Source organism: Pleurodeles waltl, chromosome 1_2 (assembly GCF_031143425.1).
Source record: "Pleurodeles waltl isolate 20211129_DDA chromosome 1_2, aPleWal1.hap1.20221129, whole genome shotgun sequence".
NCBI lineage: Eukaryota > Metazoa > Chordata > Amphibia > Caudata > Salamandridae > Pleurodeles > Pleurodeles waltl.
This window is the reverse complement of record NC_090437.1, coordinates 388,353,843-388,375,002: the sequence shown is the minus strand read 5'-3', so window position 1 is coordinate 388,375,002 and position 21,160 is coordinate 388,353,843.

Genomic DNA, 21,160 nt, shown 5'->3' with positions numbered 1-21,160 from the left:
ACGGCGGGGCCCTGTTCAGCGGTGCTTGTCACGGCGGGCCCTGTTCAGCTGTGCTTGTCACAGCGGGGCCCTGTTCAGTGGTGCTTGTCTTGAAGGGCCCTGTTCAGCGGTGCTTGTCACGTCGGGCCCTGTTCAGCGGTGCTTGTCACGGCGGGGCCCTGTTCAGCGGTGCTTGTCACGGCGGGGCCCTGTTCAGCGGTGCTTGTCTTGAAGGGCCCAGTTCAGCGGTGCTTGTCACGGCGGGCCCTGTTCAGCGGTGCTTGACATGTGTTCCAAGGGAACCAGATCGGGCCAATATTTTCCGCTCAGTCGCCATCCGACCTTTCGCTTGCGGGGCCCTCCTGTGCAGGAGTCCTGGGCCCGTGGGTGTCCTCCTTCACACCCGAAATGGGGCTGGTGGGGCCCTCCTGGGCAGCTCGCCTGCTGCTGGACTTGTCCGCCCTGCTGCCCTTGCCCTCCTTCGCCGATTCTCTGGGGCCCTTGCCTCCCTTTGTGGATGTGCCAGGTGACGGTGCCAGGGTAGTGCCTTTGGGGACTGCTGTCTCTGGCCTCTCGCGCCGGCCCTTCCCTTTTTTAGTTTTTTTCCCAGGGGGTGGGCTGGCTGTCCCCTTGCTGCTGGCCGATGTTGCTGCCCTAGAAGCTGGTGGACTCCAATAGCCCTGGACTATGGTCCTTGTAGGTGCAGGGCTTGTGGTGGCTGAGGTGCTGTGTGGACTCTTACGAGATGGAGGGGGTGGGTCAGGTGATGCAAAGAGGTTAATTTTGGAGAGGAAAAACTTTTTAGGAGCAGTGGGAAGGGTAGGTGCAGTGGGTATGGGAGTGGAGGAAGAGGATGTGGTTGTAGGAGAGTCAAGTGTGCTGTCTTTGGGTGCAGGTGCTTGTGACGGAGGCTGTCGTGAGGTGGATGGCTGTTGGGTGGGTGGCTGCCTGCGTTTGTGTGGTTTGGAAGAGGGGGTGACAGACACACTGGGAGAGGACACAGGGGACGTGTAAATGGCAGTGGGGGTGGTGACTGCACGTGTGCGGAGTGTTCTGGTGGGTGTGCTGGTGATGGACGTACTGGCTGATGGTGGTGTGCATGCAGGTGTGAGTGGAGACGTCACAGGGAGGGAGGAGGGAGACGAGGAGGAGGGGGACACAGAGGAGGCAGTGGCTGTTGGCATGTCTGCATGTGGATGTTGCATGTGTGAATGCTTGTGTGATCTGTGGTGCTTGTGTCTGTATGGGCTGCCCTTGGGTGTTAATGTGTGTGCAGGCTGGTCTGTAGGTGTGGCTGGGATAGGCAGAGGAACAGGGGAGTGGGACTGGGATGAGGAAATTGGAGGGGGGAGGCAGGAGACAGGGACAATGGCTGCCGTCAGTGCTGAGGCCAGAGCGTTGAACGATCGCTGATGGGCAGCCTGACCCGAATGAATGCCCTCCAGGTATGCATTGCTCCGGTGCACCTCCTTTTCTACATCCTGGATGGCATTCAAAAGGGTAGACTGCCCAACAATGAGTGTCTGGAGGAGGTCAATGATCTCCTCACTGAGGGCAGCAGGGGTAACTGGGGCAGGGCCTGAGGTGCCTGGGGCGAAGGAGATGCCCGCCTTCCTGGCCGAGCGGGCACGGGGCGAACGCTGAGGGGCTGCTTGGAGGGCGGAGCTGGTGCGCTGGGTGGCGGCTGTACCTGTTGTAGCGGTGGGCACGGATGTTGCCGCCACCACAAGGGAGCTCCCTTCCGAGGACGTGTCTGTGTCGCTGACGTCTCCACGGGTCCCCGTTGTGGAGCTCCCCTCGCCCTCCGTCTCACTGGTGAACTCAGAGTCGGTTGCATGGCCCTCCGGGGCCATGTGAGATGCAGCTCCCTCGTGCTCCGATGCCACTTCTCCTCCGCCTGATGATGCTAATGCACACATGAACAGGAAGACCAAAAAAAAGGGGGGGGAGGGGAAAAATGACATGTTGAGTGCATGCATTGGCGACACCGTTGGCGGAGAGGACAGACACAGAAGCCCCCTGCACTACGCCGCGCACTCGGTGTACACTACTCAATTATTGTGACTTGGCCTACAAGCCTATGGACGTCAACTGCACACATAGGTGAGCCAGGGCCATGGATAGCTGTACTTAGCACCCTACAGATGTGGGGGGCGGGGGCACAGGGCCATGCCTTACGGAGGGGCCCAGCCTACAGAAATCGCCCTGGCCTAGAGATACCCACCGCCCTCCTCCCCCACCCAGACACCTCCACTGTGCGCTAACATAGCAGAATGTGCTGGTACTCACCCCCTTGTATCTGCTGTGATGTCCTCACACGCCCATCCAAATCGGGGTAGGCCACCGCCAGGATCCGGGACATCAGGGGGGTCAATTGACGGGAGCCACCCCTCCTACGTTGGGAGGCCATCCCCAGCAAAGCCTCCGCGGTCTTCCTGCTCCCGCGGCGGATGTCCTCCCACCTCTTGCGGCAGTGGGTGCCCCGTCTGTTGTGGACCCCCAGGGTCCGGACGTCCTTGGCGATGGCACGCCAAATGTCGATCTTCTGATGGGCGCTGACCTATGTGACATGGACAGGGTGGGAAAATAAATATCATCATTTTCTGCATGGTCGATGTGAGTGGCCCTCCCTCCCCAACCTTGCCATATGGCACATGCTCTCATCTGTCGTGCGATGCATGCCTCATTCGCCCCCCTCCCCACCATCTTTCATCCACCCCACTCAACACAGGCATTGCCCACAAAGCATGGTCCCAGTGTACTTACCTGTTGGTCTGGAGGACCGTAGAGTAGCGCATACTGGGGGAGGACCCCATCAACAAGTTTCTCCAATTCCTCAGATGTGAAGGCAGGGGCCCTTTCCCCAGTCGCAGCAGCCATTGTATCTTCCAGACCGAGGTCACAGCAGCACTTGCAGTATAGGTCCTCTCCTGTAGATGATCAGGTCTCGAGTGATTAAGCAGATAGAAGATGGCGGTCACGCCCGCGGCGGTGCGTACCGCGGCGGTGCGTACTGCGACCGCCGGCGCACATCGTCATTGGTTCCTGAGACCCATAGGGTTCAATGTTAACCAATGCTGCTTTGCGCCGTGGTCTTCGACCGCCTACCGCCACGGTGTGCCACGCCAGCGCATTGACCTCACATCCCATTGTCACACTTCACAGGTCAGGCAGCCGCCATTTCATGGGCCCACATGGCTTAATTTCTACTGCGTCACACAGGCCTAGGCGTTGCATTGCCACTCATACAAGCCATTCAATGCATAGCGAATCGTGTTCTGTGCAAGCTGTGGTTACGTACCTATGGGTTGCTTGACTCTTTGCTCCATGTTGTCCTTCCTAGGCACCGTCCGCTGGGACTTGCGAGGAGATGGAGGAATGTTCCTGTGTACAGACCGCTGGTGGACCTGTCGACAATGGAAGAAAGACATGTCATACTGACATACAGACTTGACCGAGCCACTATACAGGAACTGTGTGCCCAGCTGGAGCCAGACCTGATGTCCCCCATTCGCCAACCCACAGGGATTCCCCCTCTGGTGCAGGTTCTGTCAGTACTCCATTTTTTGGCAAGTGGATCATTCCAAACAACAGTGGCCATATCATCAGGGATGTCTCAGCCTATGTTTTCTAAGGTTTTGTCCAGAGTGTTGTCTGCCCTGATGAAATACATGCGGAGCTACATTGTTTTCCCTGAGGTGGGTGATTTGGCTACAGTGAAGGGTGATTTCTATACCCTTGGCCATATCCCCAACATCATTGGTGCTATTGATGGGACCCATGTGGCTTTGGTTCCCCCCAGTGAAAGTGAGCAGATGTACAGGAACAGAAAAAGTTATCATTCGATGAATGTCCAGGTGGTTTGTTTGGCTGACCAGTACATCTCCCATGTAAATGCCAAGTTCCCTGGGTCAGTGCATGACGCGTACATCATGCGAAATAGCAGCATCCCTTATGTGATGGAACAGCTACAGAGACACCGTGTGTGGCTAATTGGTGACTCTGGTTACCCCAACCTGTCGTGGCTACTGACCCCAGTGAGGAATCCCAGGACAAGGGCAGAGGAACGGTACAATGAGACCCATGGGCGTACTAGGAGGGTGATCGAGCGGACCTTCGGCCTCCTGAAGGCCAGGTTTAGGTGCCTGCATATGACAGGTGGATCCCTAATGTACTCACCAAAGAAGGTGTGCCATATCATCGTGGCCTGCTGTATGCTTCACAACCTGGCTTTGCGACGCCAGGTGCCTTTCCTGCAGGAGGATGGTCCAGATGGTGGTGTTGTAGCAGCTGTGGAGCCTGTGGAGAGTGAAGAGGAGGAAGACGACGGGGACGACACAGACAACAGGGACACAGTGATACAACAGTATTTTCAGTAGCACACAGGTACGAATCAACCCCGACATTTTACATTTACTTAAAGTCTCCTGCCTTTCTACTGTCTGTGTTTCCCCCCAGTTCCTGTTAACTGAGTTGTGACTTTCCCTTCCGTTTTCAGAGCTGTGGGCCCCACTGCGTGACCTCTGCTTTGTTTCGCCATGGACTACAGCTGTGTGACAGTGGTATGTTGTCATCACAATGTAACTGAACATTTTGGCTCCGTTATGTCTAATACATTTGTTCAAAATACAAGCAGACTCCAGATTTTTTAAGTGCAATAAGTGATTTTATTAAAGTGATAAATTTAGGGACATGATTGTAAAACGGTGATGGGTGATGGTGGAGTAATGTCCATGGCAGAGTCCAGTTTTCAGTCTCACAGGTGCATTGTCCATATGCCTGTGGAAGGATGGAGCAGGGGCAGTTTAAGTTTGGACAGGGTGACAATGTGGGACAGTGGGATGACATCAGGGGGTATCGTTTGCTGGCGGGGGTCTTGGCATCCTACTCTGTCTTCTTGTGAGATCTCAGGTACCGCTTGCGGGGTGGTTCTTCTTCTGCAGGAGGTGGGGTTCTGGTAGCCTGTCGTTGTGTGGGGGCCTCCTGTCCACTCGCGCCGGCGGAGGTGGTAGCCTGGTCTGGGTCCATGCTAGTGACAGGGGCCCTTTGTGGTGCCACATGGTCCCGCAATGTGGTGACTATCTGGTTAAGGGCCACGACGATGGTCCCCATTGCGGAACTAATGTTTCTCAGTTCCTCTCTGAACCCCATGTACTGTTCCTCCTGCAGTACCTGGATCTCCTGGAACCTGGCCAGTACCGTCGCCATCGTCTCCTGGGAGCGGTGGTATGCTCCCATGATGGAGGAGAGGGCCTCTTGGAGAGTCGGTTCCCTGGGCCTGTCCCCCCCCTGTCGCACAGCAGCCCTCCCAGTTCCCCTGTTTCCCTGGGCCTCTGTCCCCTGGACCGTGTGCCCACTACCACTGCCCCCAGGTCCCTGTTGTTGTTGGGGTGGTGGGTCAACCTGGGTGCCCTGTAGTGGTGGACACACCGCTGATTGACGTGTCTTGGAGACAGAGGCATGGGCCCACTGGGTGGGAGCTGTGCTGGTGTTCCCAGAGGGGGTTAGGTCTGCTGTAGCCTGTGGCTGTCTGTGGGGAACCGACTGTCCCGAGGTCCCCGATGGGCCGGGCTGGACATCTGGGTCCAGGGAGACAGAGCTGCTGTCATCACTGGGGGCCTCTTCTGGGGGTGGGATGGACATCTCTGGACCCTCCTGGGCGGTGTGGTGGCATTCGGGTCCTGCAGGGGTATAAGAGTATGGTTATTGCTTCTGTGTGTGCCATTTCGTGTAATGGGTGGGTGGCCGTGTACCCCAGTGCTGGCATTCCCTTGTGGGGGCTTTTGTGACAGTGGCTTGTGGGGGAGATGGGTATGTGAAGTGGGCATGCTTTGGTGATGGGTGTCCATGCTTTGGGGACGCATGCAGGGCTAGGTTTTGGGATGGGTGGGTTGTGATGGTGAGCCATTTGCAAGGAGTTGGTGTGATGGGGGTGGGGGTGAGGGTGGGGGTATGATTTGGCATGCAGGTGGGGTGGGGGGAATGAAGTAGTGAAGATTTGACTTACCAGAGTCCATTCCTCCTCCTACTCCTGCGAGGCCCTCAGGATGCAGGATGTGCAAGACTTCCTCCTCCCATGCTGTGAATTCTGGGGGAGTAGGTGGGGGTCCGCCGCCAGTCCGCTGTACCGCGATGTTGTGCCTTGATACCATGGAACACACCTTCTCCCGTAGGTCGTTCCACCGCTTCCTGATGTCGTCCCGATTTCGTGGATGCTGTCCCACAGCATTGACCCTGTCCACTATTCTTTGCCATAGCTCCATCTTCCTGGCAATGGTGGTGTGCTGCACCTGTGTCCCGAAGAGCTGGGGCTCTACCCGAACTATTTCCTCCACCATGACCCTGAGTTCTGCGTCAGAGAACCTGGGGTGTCTTTGGGGTGCCATAGGGTGGTGTGGATGAGGTGAGGGGTGGTGTATGCGTTGTAGAGTGTGGTGATTGTGGTGGTGTATGGTGTTTTGTGCGTGGATATTGTGTGGGTGATGTTGTGATTTGCCTCTGTGTGATGGTCTACTCTATGCTGTGCTGTCTCTCTCTGTCCTTCAGTCGCAATTGTGGTCGTAAGGGTTTGTGGGTGATGTGGGTGTGTGTTTTATATTGTATTGGGTATGTGGGAGTGGTGTGTGTATGTGTCTCAGGTGTGTGTATTTTGAATTGTCCAATGTGGTAGTGTTTTGTAAAGGTGTGTGTATTTTGACCGCGGCGGTGTGTACCGCCAATGGAATACCGCGGTTGAAAGACCGCTGCGGGGATTTGTGGGTCGGAATGGCATGGGCGTATTTCTGTTGGCGTGACGGTGGAGGTTTGGTCATCGCCAGTTTTTCGCTGGCCGTTGGTGTGGCGGACTTTTGTTGATGTCGGGTTTTTGGCGGTTTGCCAGTTGCGGGTCAGAATGACCGTGGTGGTTTACCGCGACCGCGGCAGTGTTATGGCTGTCTTCTGACCGGCGGTAAGCGCCTTTTACGGCCGAGGTCAGAATGACCCCCTTTAAGTTTATTTTGGGTAGTTCATCAGTGTCTATTAATGCACCTGATTTCTACCATATAGGTTAATCATAATTGAAGCCACAGCTGTGTCTGCTGGTCGAGAACTGAATTCAAAGCCTTATAATTGTAACTGAAGCGTTGCACAACTGTGGCACAAGTGATTTAGCAACACTAACAAAACGCCCAATATCCGGATTATAAAAAAGATGTCCCGGCAGCCATTGCGATACTAAGGTTTTTGGGGGAAGGCTTTTTTCCACATATCATTCCCTTCAGCGGATCCTATCTCAGGATTTGCTTCTGAAGGTTCTCCAAAGGCAAAAAGAATCTGCTCGACAAACATTTGGATAGTTGTTGAACCACCTGAAGCACCTGTCGCCCTCGCTGCAATCTCTGAGGGAGCTTGAAAGCCACCAATAAAAAATGTTTTCAGCACTACATAAAATAACAAAATACATAAATTAACTAAGCATTTGCTGTGTTTCATTGTTGCAATCAAACTGTCTAGGAGCAATTATAGTTTATGACATTCATATTCGATAGTGTGATGAAATGCAAATAATAACTGACAGTGGCTGTTTTTTCATGCCCCTAATGATAACATCCTGTCACTAAACAACATAAATCAAATCAAATCAAAAAATGTATAGAGCGCGCTACTCACCAGTGAGGGTCTCAAGGCGCTTGGGGGGGGAGAGGAGGGTCACTGTTCGAACAACCATGTCTTGAGGTTTTTTCTGAAGAGCAGGAGGTCTTTGGTTTTGCGGAGGTTGGTGGTGAGGGAGTTCCAGGTTTTGGGGGTGAGGTAGGAGAAGGACCTACCTCCTGTGGTGGTGTGTTGGATGCGAGGGACTGTGGCTAGTGCGAGGTCGGCAGATCGGAGGTTGCGGGTGGGAGTGTGGAAGTTCACTCTTTCATTGAGGTAGGTTGGGCCAGTGTTGTGGAGGGATTTGTGTGCGTGGATGAGGATCTTGAAAGTGATTCTCTTGTCTATGGGGAGCCAGTGAAGGGATTTGAGGTGTGGTGAGATTTGTTCGTGGCGGGGGAGGTCCAGGATGAGGCGTGCGGCTGTGTTCTGGATTCTCTGGAGTTTGCGTTTGAGTGTGGTGCCGGCGTAGGTGGCGTTACCGTAGTCTAGCCTGCTGCTGATGAGTGCATGGGTGACTGTCTTCCTGGTCTCTGTGGTAATCCATTTGAAGGATTTTTTCAGTGTGCAGAGTGTGTGGAAACAGGAGGAGGTTACTGCATTGATTTGCTGGGTCATGGAGAGGGAGGGGTCCTGGATGATGCCGAGGTTGCGTGCGTGGTTTGCGGGGGTGGGTGCGGGGCCTAGGGCGATGGGCCACCAGGAGTCATCCCATATGGTTTTGTTGGGGTAAAAGATGATAATTTCGGTTTTGTTGGAGTTAAGCTTGAGGTGGTTTGTTGTCATCCAGGTAGCGTTGTCAAGGAGTGCAGCGTGTAGGTTGGTTTTGGCGGTGGTGGGGTTGCGGGTGAGGGAGAAGATGAGTTGGGTTTCGTCTGCGTAGGAGAGGATGGTGATTCCGTGTGGTCGGAGGATATTGGCGAGGGGGTCATGTAAATGTTCAAGAGGGTGGGGCTAAGGGATGATTCTTGGGGGACTCCGCAGATGATTTTGGTAGCAGTGGAGTGGAAAGTTGGGAGGTGGACTTTTTAGGTCCGGTCGGTGAGGAAGGAGGTGAGCCAGTCTAAGGCTTTGTGTCGAATTCCTGTGTTGTGGAGGCATGTGCAGAGTGTGTGGTGGCAGACAGTGTCAAAGGCCGCAGAGAGGTCTAGGAGGATGAGTGTGACAGTCTCGCCCTTGTCAACTCTGGTTCTGATGTCGTCAGTACATGCGATGAGAGCGGTTTCCGTGCTGTGGTTCTTGCGGAACCCGGATTGGGAGGTGTTTAGAGTGTGATTTTTCTCAAGAAAGTGGGATAGGCAGGCGTGACTAGTTTCTCGGCGACTTTGGCGGGGAAATGGAGGAAGGAGATGGGGCGGTAGTTGGAGAGGACCTCCGGGTCGGCTTTGGGCTTTTTTCGGAGAGCGGTGATTTCTGCGTGCTTCCAGGGGTCTGGGAGGGTGGCGGTGTCGAATGAGGAGTTGATTATGTCGCGGAGTATGGGGGCGATGGTTGGGCTGGCTTTGTTGTACATGCGATGAGGGCAGGGGTCAGAGGGGAATCCAGAGTGGATGAAATTCATGGTTTTTTCGGTTTCTTCATGTGTGGTTGGGGCCCAGGTGGTAAGTATGGTGGGGAGGTCATGAGTGGGGTCTGAGTTGGGCAGGTGAGGGTTGTGTGTGGTGGGTGTGTGTGGTATGAAGCTGTTGTGAATGTCCAGGATTTTGTGGTGGAAGTGATTGGAGAGGGCGTCACAGAGGGGCTGTGTGTGTGTGGGGTCTATGTTGCTGGCTTTGGGTTTGGATAGCTCTTTAATGATGGTGAAGAGTTCTTTGCTGGTTTGGGAGTTGTTGTCAAGGCGTGTCTTGTAGTGTGCTCTTTTGGTGGTGCGTATGAGTTGGTGGTGGGTGCGAATGGAAGTTTTGAGGGTGGAGATGTTGGTTGTAGAGGGTTCTTGTCGCCAGGCTTTCTCCGATTGGCAGCATTTGCGCTTTGAGTCTTGGAGTTCGGGGGTGAACCAAGGGGCGTTCTTGATGTTGCGGGCAGCATTGTGTTTTCTGAGGGGGGCTAGTGTGTCTGCGCAGGTAGTGATCCATTTAGAGAGGTTGTGGGTCCCGGTATTGGGGTTGTTGGTGTGGGGGGGAGGTTATGAGCCAGTTGGGAGTTCAGGCGTTCTGTGGGGATCTTGTCCCACATGCAGTAGGGCGTGGTGTGTTGGTGGTGGTGTGTGGGGGGTTTGTCGAAGGAGAAGTGGACACAATGGTGGTCAGTCCAGTGGAGTTCGGTGGTGTGGGTGTAGGTTATGTGTTGGCTTGAGGTGAAGATTGCGTCAAGCGTGTGTCCTGCTGAGTGGGTGGATGCTGTGACCAGTTGTTTGAGTCCGAGGTTGGTGAGGTTGTCTATGAGGGAGGAGGAGTTGTGGTCTTGAAGGTTCTCCAAGTGAAAGTTGAAATAACCGAGGAGGATGTAGTCTGTTGAAGTGAGGGCGTGCGTGCTGATGGCATGGGCAATGGTGTCACAGAAGGCAGGGTGTGGTCCTGGGGATCTGTAGATTAGGGTACGTCTGAGGGTGGAGTTGTTGTCAATGTGGATTAGGAAGTGCATGTGTTCTGCGCTGTCGATTGTATCTTGGGAGTTGGTGGTGACTTTAATGGTGTCTTTGGGCAAGATTGTTAAGGCGGTCTTTGCGTTGGAGTTTGTATCCCGTGGGGGTGACTGTGGCTATGTCAGACTCTGAAGAGTGGTTGGTCCAGGTTTCCTTGAGGAAGACGATGTCAGGTGAGTGTGATGTGATGAGATCCCAGAGTTCTATGGCATGTTTGTATAGGGAGCGGGTGTTGAGGAGCAGGCAGTTAAGGTGGTTGTGGTGGGTGTTATTGTTGTGTTGCATGATGGTGTTGTTGTGGGGTGTGTTCTGGTTGTGAGGTGTTATGCGGTGGGGCTGGTTGGTGGGCGTGGGGGCAGAGCAGGTGTATATTGCATTGGGGATTTTGTGTTTGGTGGGGGGGCGCTGGGGTTGGTGTGGGGTGTGAGGGATGTGGAGCAGGAGAAATTACAGGTGTAGCAGGTGAAGGGGCCATGTGTGTGTGGAGCTGGAATGTGTGCAGGCGGGGCGGGGGCCTGGGTTGATTGAGTGGAGGGTGAGAGGGGAGTAGGGTAGTCTGTGGGGGTTTTGGCTGTGGGGGCCAGGGGTACTGGCGCTGGGCGTGGTCCAGGTGCGGACCAGGTGCGGACGGGCGGAGATGGGCTTGTCTCTGGCGCGCTTCTTGGGGCCAATGGGTGTGCGCGGGGCGTGGCCGCAGGGGAGGCAGAGGCAGGGAGCGGGAGGACCGGAGAAGGAACGAGCGGGGAGAGAGACGAGAGATTAACGCGTGGGCAGGGGGTCAGGGAGCATGGAGAGAGGAGCGCTCAAGGCAGGGGGCAGAGAAAGGCAAAACAGGCTAATACAACGAATAGTTACACAGTATACAATGGACAAAACAGGCTAAGTCAATGAATAATCCACAGTATACAAAAGGGCAGAAAAAGGGCAGAGAAAGGCAGACAGGCTAAGACAACAAATGAAACACAGTATACGATGGGCAGAGAAAAGGGCAGAGAAAGGCAGACAGGCTGAGACAACGAATGAAACACGGTATACGATGGGGAGAGAAAGGGCAGAGAAAGGCAAACAGGCTAAAACAACGAAAAATGCACAATATACAAAGGCATTGGCATGTGAAAAGGCAAAGACGGAATACTATGGAGGAAAAAGGCATGAACGGAGAGCAGAGAATACCAGAGAAAAACACAGAGGGATCACTTACACGGTCGTCGGAGTGAGGGCCTCGAACTGCTGTCCAGGCGGCAGTTGGGGGGGTCAGGAGCACGGGGGCAGGCTGGTGGAGCCAAGTGGACGCCTGGCCAGAACCAGGTCAGGGAGTCACACAAGACTCCTCGCAGCGGCCGCCATTAAGAGGGTGGGGTGGGAAGGTGGAGCAGCTGGGAGGAGGGAGGGGGCCAATGGGTGTGCGCGGGGGGCCCGGCACAGGGGAGGCAGCGTCAGGGAGCCGGAGGACCGGAGAAGGAATGGGCAGGGGAGAGGGGGAGAGAGGCGAGAGACGAACGCGGGGGCAGGGGGGCAGGGGGGCAGGGAGCGCGGAGAGAGGAGCACTCAAGGCAGGGGGCAGAGAAAGGCAAAACAGGCTAATACAACGAATAGTTACACAGTATGCAATGGGCAAAACAGGCTAAGACAACAAATAATGCACAGTATACAAAAGGGCAGAGAAAAGGGCAGAGAAAGGCAGACAGGCTGAGACATCAAATGGAACACGGTATACGATGGGCAGAGAAAGGGCAGAGAAAGACAAACAGGCTAAAACAACGAAAAATACACAGTATACAAAGGCATTGGCATGTGAAAAGGCAAAGGCGGAATACTACGGAGCAAAAAGGCATGAACGGAGAGCAGAAAATACCAGAGAAAAACACAGAGGGATCACTTACACGGACGTCAGAGTGAGGGCCTCGAACTGCTGTCCAGGCGGCAGTTGGGGGGGTCAGGAGCACGGGGCAGGCTGCTGGAGCCAAGTGGACACCTGGCCAGAACCATAATTGCATCAATGCCATCTTTATTAATTTGAAAGTAAAACGAAAACAATCCTGTAACAATTGAAACATCAAATCCTAACTATTTTTTAATGAATGTTTAACTTCCAATGTCCATATTGATTACTTATCATAAATTAGGACGATAAAATGCTCTTTTTAAGTTTATTTCGGGTAGTTCATCAGTATCTATTAATGCACCTGATTTCTATCATATAGGTTCATCATAATTGAAGCCACAGCTGTGCCTGCCGGTCGAGAACTGAATTCAAAGCATTATAAGTGTGACTGAAGCGTTGCACGACTGTGGCACAAGCGATTTTGCAACACTAACCAAACGCCCAATATCCGGTTTCTAAAAAAAGATGTCCCGGCAGTCAGTGCGATACTAAGGTTTTTGGGGGAGGCTTTTTTCCACGTATCATTCCCTTCAGTAGATCCTATCTCAGGATTTGCTTCTGAAGGTTCTCCAAAGGCAAAAAGATTCTGCTCGATCAAACATTTGGATAGTTGTTGAACCACCACCAGAAGCACCTGTCGCCCCTGCTGCAATCTCTGAGAAAGCTTGGAAGAAACCAATAAAAATGTTTTCAGCCCTACACAAAATAACAAAATACATAAATTAATTAAGCACTTGCTGCGTTTCATTGTTGCAATCAAGCTGTCTAGGAGCAATTATATTTTATGACATTCATATTCGATAGTGTGATGAAATGCAAATAATAACTGACAGTGGCTGTTTTTTCATGCCCCTAATAATAACATCCTGTCACTAAACAACACACGGAAGATTCAATTAAATTTTGACAAGCATGCACTCCTCCCTGGGAAGGATGTCCGCACCCAGCATCAAGAAGCATTTGAATAACCAGGTCAGTACAAATACACAATATATCAAAGTTTATTTTTGTATACACCACACCAGAATGTACAGAATTTTAATGAGGCGTCTGAGTTTTTTACAGGTCATTCATAGATTGAGTGTGCTGCAGAGGACGTTTATGTATCCAATTCACAAAACGTTTTGTACTGTACATCTAAATTCAAGATTTGCGCGCAAGGGGAGGCCTCTGTAGACGCAAATAAGACCCTAGAACTTTAAGACTGCAGATGGAATTGAAGAGTGTGGAAAATCTGCAATCATGCCATACTTTTCACAGCTGATGGCGTAGAAATAAGTGAATAAACATGGGTGTTGCTTAGGGAGTCGGTGGCTGTTGGCAGAGAGCAACACTCATTAACACGTAGATTTAATTTTTTTGGTATCCGCAAACTTTGCCAGTGGGTGTGCACAGCCACTTTGTGCACTTACACCGACTGCCAAAGCAGTTGCAGTACGCGCACCACAAGTACAAGTGTGAAAAACAAGCAAACATCCTCATGTTGACTGCGGTTGTTTGGATTTTTCAATTCGAAAGTTTCCAATCTAAGGTACATAATAAATAAATTATTGAATACTCATCTCGTCTGCCCACGTACCCTCCTGAACTAAGTACAGCGCAGCAGCAGTACACGGCATGTTAATTTTGTAGGATTGTGCATAATTCATACGCATAATCCTGAGGATTCTTGTGAAGATAATGTGCCATCCACAGACACTACCTAGTAATGAAAAGAGCAATAGTATGTACTGCCCTCAGGTATAGGTTTCAATTTCTCCGTCTCCAGGAAAGTTGAATTAAAGACCTTGATCAAGCCTGGAATTCAATCACGTGGGCTTTAGAAGTTACATGGGAACTGCTTATGTAGTTTAATTTATGTCATTTTTGTAATATTATTATGTAAAATCAGTTCCCACATCTGAAGTAAACTAAATACAACAATTGAATTACTATAGATGTGCGCGATCCATATTACTACAACTTAACATACGAACTCGGTGTTCACTTTTAAAGCATTCTTGGGGGCAGGTTTAAGGAAATTGGTAATTACACATATAAGATGTAATAAGGCAACTGCAAAGTCACTCTATGGGACAGATAGGCCTTGCAGTAAAGAAAAACACATTTAAGAGGTTTTCACTACTAGGATATGTAAGTGTTAAACATACATGTCCTACATTTTAAATATATTACACCCTGCCCTCTGGGCTGTCCAGGGGCTACCCTAGGGGTGACCTATTTGTATTCAAAAGGTTTGGGCCTGACAAAAGGTTTATTTTGCCAGGCTGACATAACAAGTTACAACTGCATACACAGTGAGTGTAGGACAGCAGTTGGGGTGGAGGGTGTTGGGTTGACATGGGTTGACTCGGGGAGGTGGGCTTACTAATTACTGGGAGCACCCACTGTTCACACACATTTATCTAAATGAGATCACACTCCATATGATTGAACTGGAGCAAATGAAAACATTAGGGCCTGATTTAGATGTTGGTGGATGGTTTACTCTGTCACAGCAGTGATGGATAGCCCGTCCGCCGCACTCTAAATCACATTATTTCCTATGGGATTTAGATTTCGGCGGACAATATATCCGTCACTGTTGTGAAAGGAGTAACCCATCTGCCAACATCTATATCAGGTCCTCAATGTGCTAAAGCTAAATCTGTAACTTAAGGAAATTTAAAGGTAGGAAGGAATTCTTGATGCGTAACCCTCTAAGATATATTTGTATAAACTATGGCCAATATTTATGAAAAATGGCACACAACTACACTAGCGCAGCTGTACATCTTTTTTTTAAATGCGAGCTAACGCCATTCCCTAACCCCATCTGTGCACCATAATTAAGAAATGGCATACAATGGCGCTAAGGAATAGCTAGCATCTAAAAAAAAACGCTAGCCAGTGAGGGATTGAGTTAGGGGGAAATGGCACTAGTGGGTCAAAAATGACAGACGGCTGATTAGTGACAAAAAATCTGCCACTAGTCAGCCTAGCGTCATTTTTTGAAGCACAAGCAGCCAAAAAATGACTCCTCTCTAAGTATAGACAGCAGTCATTACAACCTCCCCAATGCCAACCACAGGGGACCAGTGTCCCCATGGCAAGCCCAACATACCCAGTGCCAAGTAGGGGGCCCCATGTAAGGAGCCCCTAGTTGCACACCACACACATACACATACACTTACCTGCAACCTACCTGGGATGGGTTCCCTCCTCCTGTAGTGTCCCTGTGGTGTGGGTGGTGATGATGCTGGGGTTTGGGGTGGGCATCTTTGTGCCCACTCCATGGTGTTTCCCCACATCGAAAGGGGCCTGCCAGCACATTAACGCCTGGTCTGACCAGGCGTTAAATAATGACGCTAATCGGGCTTAGCACCATTAATTAGGCCCGCCTTATAGTTGCGCTTTGTTTCTGCATCGGGTGTTAAATATGGAGCTGGGTGGCTGGTGACATTTTTAGGAAGGGAACGCCTGCCTTGCATCTCATTGGTGCAAGGTGGGTTAGTGCTTCCTAGAAATGGCGCTAACACCAATATTCTGATGCTAGACAGGTCTAGCATCAAAATATAAATACGGAGTTAGGTTAGCGCCGCTTTAGCGTTAAAATAAATGATGCTAAGGCGACGCTAACTCTCCTCAAATATGGGCCTATATTCACACTAACACATGTGGCTCAGCTGGTTCAGTAGCAAGGGGTATGTGAATTCAAAATGGAATTGCACTAATAAATTAACCTAAAATAACCTTGAAAAAAACAAAATGGGTTCATTCTAAAAAACTCAGGGGCATATTTAAGAAATGTGGCGCTGCACTGAGTGCAGCTCCACTTTTCTTGCACCCTTTATCACCCCCCTACCGCCACCAAGTGTGCACCATATTTAAAATACGGCACACCATGGCGCAGGGTAGGGGGCAATAGCGTAAATTTTCATGATGCTATTGATGTACTCTGAAGGAGTAGCGCCAAAATATTGGTGCTACCCCTCAGAGTACATGGGGGCCCATTATAAATAATGGAAGCCCCCTTTTAACATATGCTCTGAGCAGGCATTAAAAGTGTCGTACAAAATGACGCAAGGAAATCTTTTAGATTTACTTGCCCCATTTCTTCGGCCCTCCTAATGTGGGAATGCCCCCTTTGCATACATTATGCCTGGCACAGGCATAATGTAGCGTAAAGGGTTACAAAGTGGCAAAATGCTCCACTGTAAATATGGCGCGAGGATTTTGGCGTCGTTGGGCCACATTAGCGTAAAAAAAGTGACGCTAATGTGGCGCATGGTGGCACCAGGGGCTAGGAAATATGTCCCACAATGTGGTGCAGAAAGAACTTGCTTTGTAATCAGATTAAAATAATTAATGCAACTGGACATTATTATATAGATTCACTTAGCAACTGTGAAAAAAACCTAGGAACCTTTAAAATGTCTATCATATCTTCTGTGTTAAATGTACAGAGCCAGAAAATATACTGAAGAGGTGCATAGTCTTCAGACTTGGGCTGTTTTTTGTCTTCATTAATAAGGGCCTCATCTGGGTAAGTTGTCCATCCAACTCAAGGAAGGATCTTAGACATGGTATTTAGGGCCTTATTAAGAGTTTGCTGGGAAGTCTCCAAATATGTACAGGAAATGCTAAACATGAGGGGAAATTGACAGCCTGAATTTACACCATCATAGGGATACTATGGGGTGGGAAATTAAACAGGTGAATCTTACTAATAAAACTATAGTTTAATTGGTTAAGCATTAAAAACATGGCATGTGATTTTGTATCTTAAATTTATCAGTTACAGCTGGTGATTCGTGAAAGTGGCGGTGGATAATATATGCCACTAGTTCATCACTTTTTTTTCAAAATTTGCCTTGTGTAGCTCTATGTTATAAGAATTCTCTCCAGTGTGCCAAGGCCAGTATTATGTCATGAAAATCCCCCTGTATACCTTATGCCAACAATTAGATATTACATATGTCAATAACAGAATTTTGTCATCAATACTGCCCATATGCCATGGGTGATCCATATATCAAAGATTATCTCTTGCATGTCATGAACAGGATTTTCATATGGTTTACTTACCCCAACCCGACTTCCCACCCCCAATATCATGGTTCCTCCAGTATGCCAACATCACAGTTTGCCTCAAGTACCAAGAATTACTTTCAGTATATCAAGGCCTGCATTTTGCCACGGAGTCCCTTCCTTATGCCAAGAATTAACGTCAATATGCCCGCAACTGAAAGTTTCCTTAGATGCCCCCATGTGCCAAGATATAGTCTGAGTACGGCATGATTAGCAGTAGACTTACAAGCCTAAAACATGCTAACTATCACACCCTTACTCACACTCGCTCACTCACTCTCATTCATTCTCACTCCCTGTGTCTTTCACTCTCTCTCCCCATCACTCACTCTCTCTCACAATTCATCCTATTCATTTTGACTTATATTCATCATCATCATCATCATTATTTACTTTATTTCGGTAAGTAAAACATACCATAAAAGTGCAATACATAGCGATATATAAAAAGAGTTATAAAGAGAAACACAATAAAATAAGTAAAAAATTTTAAGAAAAAAAGTTAAAAACCACAGCAAAATAGACATAAAATATTTATTTCTCCGATGATATAAAACAACACCTCTGGACCCAGAAAATATCAGCTAATGTCATACGCCAGGGTACAATAGATATACTTAAGAAAATCTAAATCTAAAAGGCAGCCATCCAATCTTACTCTTTGAATTACTATCTAAAGCGCCATAATTGATTCAAATGTTTTTTTGTTTTTTTTTTACGCTCAGGATGGACCATATAAGCAGATAAATCAGGTAAGGAAAAAATTCTCTCAGCAAATGAACAATACCCAGAGTCCATTTGTATCCAATAATATAAAAAACAGTGCCTCTAGTACCACAAAAAATCAACTAATATCATGCGCCAGAAAACAATAAATATGCATAAAAAGATCTAGATCTAAAAGGCAGCTACCCGATCTTATTCTTTAGAGTCGCTAGTCTAAAACGCCAAATAGATTCAAAGAATTTCGCCACTGGATAGGCTATGTAAACGGATGGATCAGATTTGAAAATTCTCTCAGCATATAAACAGCTCCTGAGACCCCTTTGTTTACATAGGGGACTAATCCACGAGGCCCTCTGTTTATCATATGCACGGCATTGAAAAAGAACGTGTACAACAGACTCTTCATTCTTGCATCCCATTGGACATAACTTAGATCTATTAATGGTATTAGACCATTTATAAGTTAAAGAGCACAGAGGGAGGGACCCCATTCTGAATCTGATAAAAAGGGCACGTGCAAATGGAGAAAGTGCTGCATGCATGAAGGGCTCAAACTCATAGTGACATTTAAATTGCAAGTAGCTATCAGACATGGACAACGGCACAACCTCAGCAAATTGGGCAGTTTGAACTTTGAGCCAAAAAGCGTCCTTCAACAACTGCACAGTGTTTTTGGGAATAGAAGAGGGATCCTTCCATTAGGACCCCAAACAAAGGTGCGTTAGGGACCATTCGACATAAACACACCAATTGATTTTAGTATTGGGGTTGGGGCCCACCAGGTTAAGGAGCCCGCATCTGAATGGAATGAGGGCATCTGATGACCATAGCCGAATCCAAAACAAGAGAGGCCTTAGGGCAGCAATCTGCTTAATTAAAAAAAGATTTAAATCCATTCGGATGGGCAAGGATGGAGTGCTGGAAGGAACTTTTAACAACATCTTCAAAAACTGGTTTTCCACCCTAGCCAGATTCACCAGGTTGCAATGACCCCAAAGCTCCGCACCGTACAAAGCCCCCCCCCCAGCTTGAGATTGGTATATTTCGAGAGCAGGAGTCATAGCAAAACTGGGGGATCTGGTAGCAAATCTCATGATGCCACCTGCCCTTTGCTTCAGACACATTAGTGATTTCTGACGATGGGTGTGCCAGAAATGTGAGTCTTCTAATTTTATGCCTAGATAATAAAAAGTGCCCACTCTTTCCAGGGAGACACCTTCTAGATATACAGGTCTCTTAATTTTCTGCCTTTTGTCCCCAAACATTATATATTTAGTTTTTACTGAATTGATTTCCAAACCGTGGTCCTTGCAGAACTCCATGAACCTTGAAAGCAGACTTGGGAGACCCATGGCTGTTCGAGAAAGTAGCAAGGTATCATCAGCAAATAAAAGGCATGGGAACTTCTGCCCTCCCATAACGGGGGCATCACCAGGACAATCTAAAAGGTACGGAATACAAGCATTGATAAACAGGAGAAACAGGGTAGGCGCAAGAATGCAGCCCTGCCTCACACCGCTAGCTGTGGGGAATGCTGGAGTCAGATCACCTGCCGGGCCCCAACGTACTCTGGCACAGTTGCCAGAGTAAAGATCTTTAATTATATTAATCATGGAGCCCGGGACTCCAGTATTACTCATAACCTCCCACAGCTCGGGGCGCGGGACAAGGTCAAAGGCGGATTTCAGATCAACAAAGGCCACGAATAGGTGGCCATGGTCTACATCTACGATCTTCCACTTTATGGTGATAAAGCGGAAGACCTGGTCGATGGTACTGACCTTGTCCCTGAATCCTGCCTGGAGATGGCTTAATACCCGATTTTTCACTATCCAGTGTTTCAGTCTGCTTAGCAGCTGAGAGCAGAATATTTTTTGCAAGTTGTCTAATAGGCTAATGGGTCTATACTTTCCTGGAAGACTTTTCTCTCCTTTCTTATGAATGGGCACAATTGTTGCCACCTTCCAGGAATCCGGATAAGACCTAGTAGCCAAAGCAATATTCGATATCCTGTGGATATACCGGGTCCATGTGGGCAAGTCTGATTTATACAGGTCCGAGGGGATACCATCTGGTCCAGGAGCCTTCCCAGATTTTTGGGCACAGATTGCCAGCTCTGTTTCTTTTAAAGTAAAGGGAGGCACCGCAGGGCAACACATTAAAACTTCTGCAGAGCTGGTGTCAGCAATTTCCGGCAAAGAGCCATAATGTTCCCTAAAATGGGTAAGCCAGGTGTCAGCAGCAATGTGGCATTCTGGAGTAGGTAGAAGATCTGGGTCTCTGCGTGAAATCAAGAGCCAAAAGAGTTTAGCATCATGGGTCCTGGTCGCATCAGCCAGATCTCTCCATAGACTTTCCTCATGCTTAAGTTTGCATAATTTGCAAGTGGAGACATAAGTTCTTCTCGCACTTGCAATGGCTTCCCGATTCTTTGACTTTAATCAGGAGGCTCTTGGCCTCACGACACCTCTTATCAAACCATTTGCAATTAGATACAATAGGGGAGTTCTTTCGATTCGCAACAGATTTAATAAAAAGCTCCTTATGAGCCGCAAAGAAAACCACATGGGAAGACATGGCTTCCAGTGGGGAAAATACAATATAATCATCAAAAAGCTGGTGTCTAGAAACTAAGGCGCGCAGTTTATCGTTTAACAGATTGGACTTCTGAAACGAAGCCCATCTGACAGCGCGCCTATTGCTAGACAATTTCAAAAGATCGTGAGCGTTTGAAGCAGAAAGCGACGAAGGTCCTGCAAAAAGAGTTCCATTAAATGCAATTTGTAGAGGGGCATGGTCACTAGTGAACCGTGGACCCACTTCCACATCAATTATAGAATGCCAAACCCATAGGTCAAAAATCACATAATCCAGAATGCTGCTATAAAGGCCCCTAAAAAAAAGTTGGTCTAGCAGGATTGTCAGCAGGAAATCGGCCATTTCCGAAACGAAGGCCATGAATTACTGCAAGATCTATTATCTGCGTCGCCCTGCAAGAAGCAGTAGACGACGCTGGTTGGATTATATTCACTCACACATACTTTCACTCACTCACAGACATACTGAGATGATCACGCTCGCACCCTCACTCTTACATACACCTACTTTCACTCACAACTGCTGCTTTAAGTTGGCTCTACCTTGGAGTCCTGGTTTACAGGCACTCTGCTTGAATAAACAGTTACTAGACCCCTCAGGCCTCTGAGCACTGGTGAAACTGCACCTGCTGCCTGAGAGTTACACCCTGACTCACTCATACCACTCATGCTATTCCCCTCACTCAC